Consider the following 9,781-nt stretch of genomic DNA (forward strand, 5'->3'; position numbering starts at 1 on the left):
AAAAACACTGTCTCTCTGACATTCTAAGCTGCGGGTAAACCTGTCCTGCACCTGTACTGTCTCTCACTGTCCTGTCACTGTCTTGTAAGCATAGACTGCGACAATGCCTCAACGGCAGTAAAGCAAAGATGCAATCCCAACTGTCTAACTCACAGTCAATACATCCTAGCTGCCTATCTAAGGGTGCTCGAGGGATCGCTCCAAGACCTGTATCACCGAAAGGATCTCAACATTCGAGAATCCCCCAGCTCAATAAAACCTCACTCGACCCTCAACAAAGGCTGCAGTAAATCTGACAGTACATAGACTTCCCACAAAGTCATACATCCACAAATTTCCCATTGTATGCTGTAACCGCTGCGGCGGTTGTTTGCTGCGTGACTCACAGCCAGCAAACCCTCAACAGACATACATCATCTCTGACAATACACCCCATGTGGAAGTACCTGCAATGTCAGGATGAAATCTGGAATATCAAGCAGCAAACGCAAGCTACCTGATGAACTAGTGGATGTCGCCTACAGTCTGTGTGTAGATGCTCCCGTGTCGTATGTGACATGCCTCCAAGAATTGTGAGCCGTCCTTCGATGTGTAGACAGCCACAAATCAACACTCTGGGAGTGTCGATATCCTCAGCACCTGCAATCGTAGGCCGAAAACCCCAAATTTGCAGAGTCGGATCTGCACCCGCTGAGACCACGTAGTCGAAAATGGCCTGCGCAGACCTTTGTCGAAGCCGAACGGTGGCCGAGATGACCTCAGAATGAAATTCTGACAACACCGAGCCCTTCGAGCAGTCCCACGAAATTTGGGGCCGTGTCTTCGCTTGTCGAATTTCACTCCAATCTGAGCTGGTGGCTCTAGCCTCCTGCAGTGCTGCCCCGAGCCTCGATCTGAGCTCTGATACCAGTTGAAGGAGTACGAGCGGAAGTGCGATGCGAGAGAGAGTGCGAGAAGAAGAGCACGACGATATGGTGAACTCGCTCTACTGTAATGTGTAGAGCATAGTGAGTTCTTATTAGGTTTTTACAAAAGAATATGTGTACATACCTGGCGGCCCGGCCACTTACCTGGGCGACCACATTGGGCTTTATACCCCAACATTATGTACTTAGCAGGTGTCCTACGAAAGCTTTGCAGTCTATAACTCCCTATGAAACATGGCATGATAGAAAGCCTTCTATTGAGCACATGCGTGTTTTTGGTTGTTTGGCATATGCTTTGGTGCCACACGCAACGCAAAAAATTGGATGATAAGGCTGTCAAATGTATTTTTGTTGGTTATAGTGCTGAAAGCAAAGGTTGCAAGTTGTATCATTTGCAAAAAAAAGTGTATCTTGGTCTCACGAGATGTTTTGTGGAAGATTCTGTTCAGGCCATGCTGCCATGTACTAGAGACAGTAATGTAAGCTCACTGGACATTTATGACACTTTGTCGCCTCTTTTCAGTGGTGAAAGTTTGAATGTAAATTCCAATGAGACAAATGTACAGACTATGGGGGTTTTTTAAAATATTACTTCAGTGGTGAAAGTTCAAATGTAAATTCCAATGACACAAATGTACAGCCTATGGGGGTTTTTAAAAATATTACAGATTAGCCTATTACTGATGCAGATGTACATGATGTACTTGTTGAGGGAAGGGTTGAGAATGAGTAGGCTAGAGGTATGCCTAAATGGTTGGTGCATACTTTTCGTGACAGTAAATTGCATGCACCTTTGTCTAGTTGTACTCATTCAAGTTCTCACCATGCATCTTCTGCATCATATTGTTATTCTTTGGTTGTGTCTAAGTTATGTGATGTTGAGGAACCTCTATCTTTTGATGAAGCACAAAATTAAAAAAATTGTATGGCTGCCATGCAATTAGAATATGATGCACTTATAGAAAATGACACATGGACTTCATGTGATTTTCCTCCTGGCAAAAAGGCCATTGATACGAAGTGGATTTACAAGTTGAAATGCAAGTCGAATGCTGAGATTGATCGCTATAAGGCTTGACTTGTTGCAAAGGGTTATGCACAACAAAAAGGCATAGATTATGAAGAGACTTTTTCTCCCACTTGTCTTATGACTATTGTGAATTTTCCATGTGCATTGGCAGCTCATTTTGGTTGGGATGTACATAAGTTAGACATTGTTACTGCTTTCTTATATGGTGACATTTTTTAGGAAGTTTATGTGGACAAGAGGATAAAGGGGGCATATGGGTTGAATGAATCTCCTCGTGCTTGGTATGCGAAGGCTAACACTCATTTGGTCAAATGAGGCTTTCATAATAGTCCCATAGAAAACACATTGTATGTAAAGTGTGAGGGTGATGTACTTCTCATTGTCGTTCTCTATGTGGATGATTTGTTGATCACTGGACCAAGTAAGAGACATATTGCTAAATTTAACGCTAATTCAAATGCTACTTTCAAGATGAAAGATTTGAGGTTGTTGCATCATTACTTGGGTATACAGTTTAAGCAGTATGATGGTGGTATTGCCTTGTGTCAGACAAGTTACATACAAACATTGCTATATAAGTTTGGACTTGAGGATTGCAAACCAATTGCCATAGGGCTGAAGTGCCTAATGTCAGAAAACAAGACAGAATCCTCCTGCAGTACAAGATGTTGCTGAGGAACAACCAGCTCAAGCAGTTATTAGAAGGTCTAAAAGAGTTTCAAGGCCTCCTGATAGATTTATCCCTCCCTGGACTACATTATGTTGACAGATTGCGGAGAGCCTTCCTGCTATAAGGAAGCCATGTCAATGGATAACAAGGCGAAGTGGGAGAAAGCTATGCAATCAGAAATGGACTCGTTGCATAAGAATCAAACTTGGAAGTTGGTTCGGTTGCCTAAAGGTAAAAAGGCATTACCATGCAAATGGGTGTACAAGCAAAACATTACACCTCATGATAATAAACCCAAGTACAAGGCACGACTTTTTGCTAAAGGATTTAAGCAGCAGTAGGGTATTGACTTTGATGAGATCTTTTCTCCAGTTGTCAAGATGAATACTCTGTGGTGTGTACTTGCATTGGTTGCTAAAGACGACATGGAACTTGACCAGATGGATGTCAAGACGGCGTTCTTGCATGGTGATCTTCAAGAAGAAGTTTATATGCAGCAGCCAGAAGGTTTTTTTGAGAACGGCAATGAGTGTTCCTCAACTTTCACTAAGTGAGAATGGTCCACAAAATGAGTGTGTATGTGGTGTGTATCTTCCTAGCACCCCCATTGCTTGCTTGGGGCGAGTTGCAACTTTTCCACATGCTGCAAGCTCATTGGACCCCTCTCTCCCTAGCCAATCACATGCAACATGCACTCAAGTACATGGATAGTCTTTTGACAAGTGTCCTCCTTACCCCTTAGAGAGAGAGAGAGAGAGAGCTTGAAAATATCTAGATATTTGTTGGATGGAACTAGAAGCTCATTGGACCCCTCATTAGCCCAACCAATAGCATTCAAGCACACCATGTGGTTAAGCTTAGTGAGAGTCTTACATGTGTCCCCATGTGCCTTTTTAGAAAAGGGGTGCCCTTTGGGTCAAAGATTCCCCTAACTTTGGGACTTTCATGCATAGGAAGCTTCTCAAGCAACTTCCTCGTTAAGTTTGTAGGGTCTCTTTTTTACTCAAGCACCTTACCCCCCATGCATAGGAAGCTTCTCAAGCACCTTCCTCATTAAGTATGACAAGTACCTCAAGTAACTTAGTCATCAAGCATGACAAGCACCTTAGGTGGAGTTCCCACCTCAAGCTCAGCCCTATCTTGCCTAAGGTCAAAGGCAAGTTTAGGTCGGGTTCCCACCTCAAGCTCAGCCTTAGCTTGCCTAAGGTCAAAGGTAAGTTTAGGTTGGGTTCCCACCTCAAGCTCAGCCCTAGATTGCCTAAGGTCAAAGGAATTTTAACACTAACCATTGGAGGTATGTAATGAAGCTAACCTAAGGTCTTTTAAGCTCCATTAGATGCACATTTCTCTCTGATAGACTACCTCCTTTTGGACCCCTATTGACATGTAACCATCTCTCCTCTTGGTCCCCTACTGAGGTAAGTCTAGAAGCACTTATTGCATGTTGCTCTTTGATAGACCATCTCCTTTTGGACCCCTATTGAGATGCAACCATCTCTCCTTTTGGTCCCGTATTGAGATAGGTCTAGAAGCCTATGTCTCTATTCTAACTCTTGTTCCCGTTTATTCTCCCACATTAAATGATCAGTTTAATATGAGAAAATCATTTGGTAAAGTTAGATATTATATTTTATAACACCACCTTTGTCTTGAAATCATAGTCGTCCTCGACTATGAGGTAGAGAAGTTAAAGCCTAGTCATTAGTCCATGTTTCTTAGCGGGTAGAGGATCCCTTTTTACCCTACGACATCATTTCAAGATGGATGACTAGTCCATTTGGTGCTTGGGAGACGTAGCTGCCGCAAGCATGTCTGCTCTTTAGTCCATATCATACTTCCAAAGTAGAGTGACAAGTTCTACTTGGTGTTTGGGAGACGTGATCACCAGAAACATGATTCTAAGCATGCATACTATTTAAATTTGTGCACAATAAAAAGAGAACTAGTCTTATAAGACAAAAACATTTTTCATTTAATATGCATTTTCGTATGCTTACTCTAGTGCAGCATTGTAAGCATTGACAAGGCTCATATTATCCTTAAGCTAGGTTCCTTGCATCCATTTAGCATCTTTAAAAGGATAATTCTTTAACTTATTAAGATATCGTCAGATAATCTTACCGTTTCTTAATACCTTGTCTTCATGTCATAGGATGGACTTAGATTAAAGTACTTCTTCTTGATCTTCGATTTTTGGAGGTTCTGCAACTATTGCTTCTTTTGATGGCGCTCCTTTGTAAGGCTTACGTAGGCTCTCATGGAAAGCATTGTGTATGAGCCAATGGTTGGGCAACTTTAATTCATAAGCCATCTCATTGATTGGCTTAAGAATTTAAAAAGGACCATAGTATCTTTTTGCTAGTTTAGCATAATACTCTTGGTGGCCCGAAGTATTCTTGCCCGTAGTATGTCTTGGATGAGCCTTGAGAAACTTTAGCAAGACCCAATCATTTTTCTTAAAGGCTAAGGCTCTTCTATGCTTATTAGCAGTAGCCCTTTTTTCCTTTGCTTTGAGATGGATATAACCTCTTTAATCTTTGGAAAAGATTCTTGTGAGTCTCGACTATATTCATCAGCAGTGAAGATCTTCCCATGTAATTTAAGTAGTAAGGGACTTTTGGATCTTCCCTCTTTAACCTCGAAAGGCGCTTTCCCCATAGAAGTATGTACAATGTCATTGTACGCATACTCCATAAAAGGTAGGTACTCTCTCATTGAGAACGTTGATCCACTTCCATGACATAGGCTTTTATTAGATCAAGAATCGTTAGATTAGTTATTTCACTTTGGTCATCCATTTGTGGATGATAGACCGAAAGAGAAATTTGGTCTACTTCCTAGATTCTCAAAGAGACCCTTCTAGAAATTACTGGCCATTCTAGGATCTTTGTCCGACACTATGGATGTTGGCAAGCCACGATACTTGAAAATTTTTTATCTGAAGAGGGTTGCCATTTGATGTGCCTTAATAGTCTTTTTGACAGGCATAGAGTGTGTTTTCTTGTTAAGCCTGTCGACGACTGAAAAAAACCAAGTTGCTTCCCTCGATCAAATTTCAACTTTTGGTATACCACGTATTTTGAAACATACTCTTGTATGTTTACTTTTCATGGTAGAACAACAAAAATACATTTGTACTCCTTGAAGAGTAGATTATGGATTCCCTTTTTGCCCCGCATAAGGAGAAGTATGGGATTCATACATGACTTTCTTATTGTATGGGTGAATAACGCATAGCCTATTTTCGTTTGGAAGATAACCATCCTTCAAGGTGAATGGTTCTTTCTTCTTCCCTAATGCAAAGGCTGTAATTACATACTTAAAATCTCGGTCAGTATCATATTCATCTCATTTGTTTGTCAGAGAGCTTGGTTTGCATCGTGAAGTTCTTAAGTCTTTGTGATCCATTCATAGGATGAATGGAGTCCCCAAGAGATAGTGTTTCCACGTGTTTAGGGCATATAGAATAGCTAGTAGCTCTTTTTCGTATTTGCCCAATACTCACTTATCAAAGTTGAGTCTTTGACTCTCATATGCATCAAGAAGGGCATGCCATAGCATCATATTGGACCTCAAATGGATTTGAGAGATCTAGTAGTGTGAGCACACGTTGAGAGATAAGATTCTCCTTAAGCTTCTTGCACTTTTGCAGTCCATGAATACTTAACGTTCTTTTTTGTTAAGTCATGTAATGGGCTTGCTATTAGCGAGAATTTTTTTAATGAAGCATCTATAGTATGCACACATACCTATGAAGCTTCGTACCTCCTGTAGATTCCTTGGATTAGGCCATCCTTTTATTATCTCTAACTTTGTTGGATCCATACGGGTACCATCTTTAGAGATAATGTGACCTAAATATTGAATCTCTTGTAGGAAAAAGTCACTCTTCTTTTTATTAATGAAAAGCTTATTCTCTCTCATAAATTGAAAGATTACCTGGAGGTGTCGCTTGTACTCCTCAAGAGAATTTGAATGGCCTGAAGATTTTTGTCCATCATGAGTTTGAATGCGTTTGGAGAATTTGTCAAGACAAAAATTGTAAAGTATCAAATAGATCTTCTACCTACGGCACGGGAAATCTATTTTTGATAGTGATCTTATTTAGTGCTCTATAGTCGACACACATGTGATATGTGTCGTCTTTCTTTTGCACTAAAAGCAATGGTGAACAAAATGGAGAGGAGCTAGACCTCACCATCCCTTTTTCCACCAATTCATGCACTTGCCTCATGATCTCCTCTTGTTGAGCTTGTGAAACTTGGTAAGAAGGCTTGTTAGGCAGTGAGCTTCCTAGTAGGAGCTCAATTGCATGGTCATCATCCCTCATTTTAGAGGTGGCTCACTAGGGATGTCATCAATGAAAACATCTTGGGATCCATTTAGGAAATTAGACAACTTTAATTCCTCTTGATTCCCTTTATTGCAAGGATATGGTGTTCCCCGACTCATTAGCATCTATGTACATGCTCTCTTCCCTATAGGTGAAGTAGATTCTCCTTTCAGGGAACTTGATGTTGGAAGCCATGCGGTTAAACCATGGTGCCCCAAAAATAACATTCTCATGTTTGAGAGGGGAGATGAAGAAATCCTTCTTGTCCACATAGCTTTGGACATGAAGCCTTAATTTTTTAATTAAGAAAGTAACTGAGACGTCTTGTCCCTTGATAGCTCCATTGGCTTTCAATGCATCTCCCATCTCGTGGGCTTGTATGCCTGACTTAGTGGTCAACTCCGTGGATATGAAGTTGTGAGTTGAACCAAGGTCAAACAAAATAAAGGCACCATGCTCTTGCATCTTTCCCCAAGCATAGGAAAGGAGAAATCCTTGGCAATGAGCATCCTCTTTTGGAGCTTCAAACATAGAGGCTCTAGAAGTCTCATTACTGGAAATTCTCTTGGAGTAAGGACGATAACCATGGCCTTGCTCCCCACACTTAAAACATTTGTTGTCCTTTAAAAAAAAATTCTAGCTCTTTAGGAGAGAGTTTATATTTACCTTTGTAAACTCCCTTCTCCTTGGACCGATTGTTGTTGTTGTTGGAATAGACTTGGTAAGAATTTTGGGCATTGGGTTTCCTCTTGTCATCACTTTTGTCTTTATTTTCCATGGGCTTGACATTCCGTCTAGTCCCTTGCTGGAAATTGATGCGTGAAGCAACCATGGTGTGGTGGATTACTTCGGTGATATAACCAGTCCATTGAGAGTTGACATACTCGGCCATCTCTTTGGGTAATCCCGCACAAAATTGTTGCTTTTTCTCGACAAAGTCTATCTTTTGAAAGATAATAGCCTTGAGATATAAATCCCAAAACTTGTCCACATATTTGTGGATAGACTCATGAGAGAGAAGCCCCAAACTCCACCATTCGGTGAGCACTTTTTCCTTTGCATCGCTTGCAAGGAATTGCTTCATGATGGAAATTCATAGAGTTTTACATGTCTTTGGGGCTTTGCCGTTGCCACAAAGGCTAGCCCACCATTGACGAGCCGATTTTTGGAAGTGCATAGCTACATGGCGTAGCTTGGAGGACTCCGTGAAGCCCTTGTCTCCAAAGGCCATGTCAAATTGTTGGATGAAGGACAATACTTTGTCAGTAGCACCAAAGGTGCCGTCATAGGTGAGAAAAGAGATACTCTTTCCTCTCACTTTGAACTTCTTGAGATTTTGTGACCTTTGCCATGCAAGATAAGATTTGCAATGTCCTCCCCTCTTGTATTCTCTAGGAGAATAACTATTGCTTTCATTGGAAGAGGAGGAAGGTGAAGGAGAAGGAGAAGAGGGTGACCTCTTTCTTGTCCTTTTCTTCCTTTGTTTCCTCTCTTCCCTTTTTGAAGTGATGAGGAGAATGAATATGGGTTAACCGTTTCCTCTTGGCCTGATACGAATGTAATGGAAATGACCTATGAACTTTGAGAGTAGCGGAATTAGGAAATTAGATGAAGCACTTTTGTGAGATTACTTTGTGAGCATAGTGCGTGAACTTAATTGATGGTAGCAACATAAACATGGTACTTAGTTCACTTGGCATGAACAATACTTTTGCAAGAGAGAGAGTTTAGAGAACATGATAATAGTTGAGGACCGGATTCATACGGAGCTGGTCCCCCCTCCAATAGGCATTTGTATTATAGTTTCTCCCATCAAGAGAGACTTGGTACAATACAATCTTTGTGTTCCTTGTGACCTAGGTGATGCAATGAAGATGGAAAGCTTCATGCATTACAAGCATAACATAAACTTTGTAGAAAGAATTAACTATCCCAAGCCTCGGTCCCAAGGCCTCAAACACCTTCGAAGGTGGAGAGAGCTAGCGGGGAATGAGGGTAGGGAAGAGGAAGAAGAAACATTCCATAGGAGAAAGAAATAGTTCCTCACTTATCATTACTCTTCTTGCTAGCATATATAATAGCATAGTAATGAAGATGGAGAAGATGGCAAGCTTAAGCATTGAAGCATGGTTCTTGGTTGGATTTGCATTCCATAGCCAGGAGTGTTGATGTAAGCTCTCACTTCTCACAATCTTGAAGAAGGAGGTGGTGTTCCTCAACTTTCACCAAGTGAGAATGGTCCACAAAATGAGTGTGTTTGTGTGGTGTATACCCCCTAGCACCCCCCTTGCTTGCTTGGGGTGAGTTGCAACTTTTCCACATGCTGCAAGTTCATTGGACCCCTCTCCCCCTAGCCAATCACATGCAACATGCACTTAAGTACATGGGTAGTCTTTTGACAAGTGTCCTCCTTACCCCTTAGAGAGAGAGAGAGGTTGAAAATATCTAGATATTTGTTGGATGGAACTAGAAGCTCATTGGACCCCTCTTTAGCCCAACCAATAGCATACAAGCACACCATGTGGTTAAGCTTAGTGAGAGTGTGACATGTGTCCCATGTGCCCTTTTAGAAAAGGGGTGCCCTTTGGGTGAGTGGAAGGTTAGGTCAAAGATTCCCCTAACTTTGGGACTTTCATGCATAGGAAGCTTCTCAAGCAACTTCCTCATTAAGTTTTTAGGATCTCTTTTTGACTCAAGCACCTTACCCCCCATGCATAGGAAGCTTCTCAAGCACCTTACTCATTAAGTATGACAAGTACCTCAAGTACCTTAGTCATCAAGCATGACAAGCACCTTAGGTGGAGTTCCCACCTCAAGCTCAG

Source organism: Adiantum capillus-veneris, chromosome 21, assembly GCF_014529385.1.
Source record: "Adiantum capillus-veneris isolate H3 chromosome 21, ASM1452938v2, whole genome shotgun sequence".
In the NCBI taxonomy this organism is placed as follows: domain Eukaryota; kingdom Viridiplantae; phylum Streptophyta; class Polypodiopsida; order Polypodiales; family Pteridaceae; genus Adiantum; species Adiantum capillus-veneris.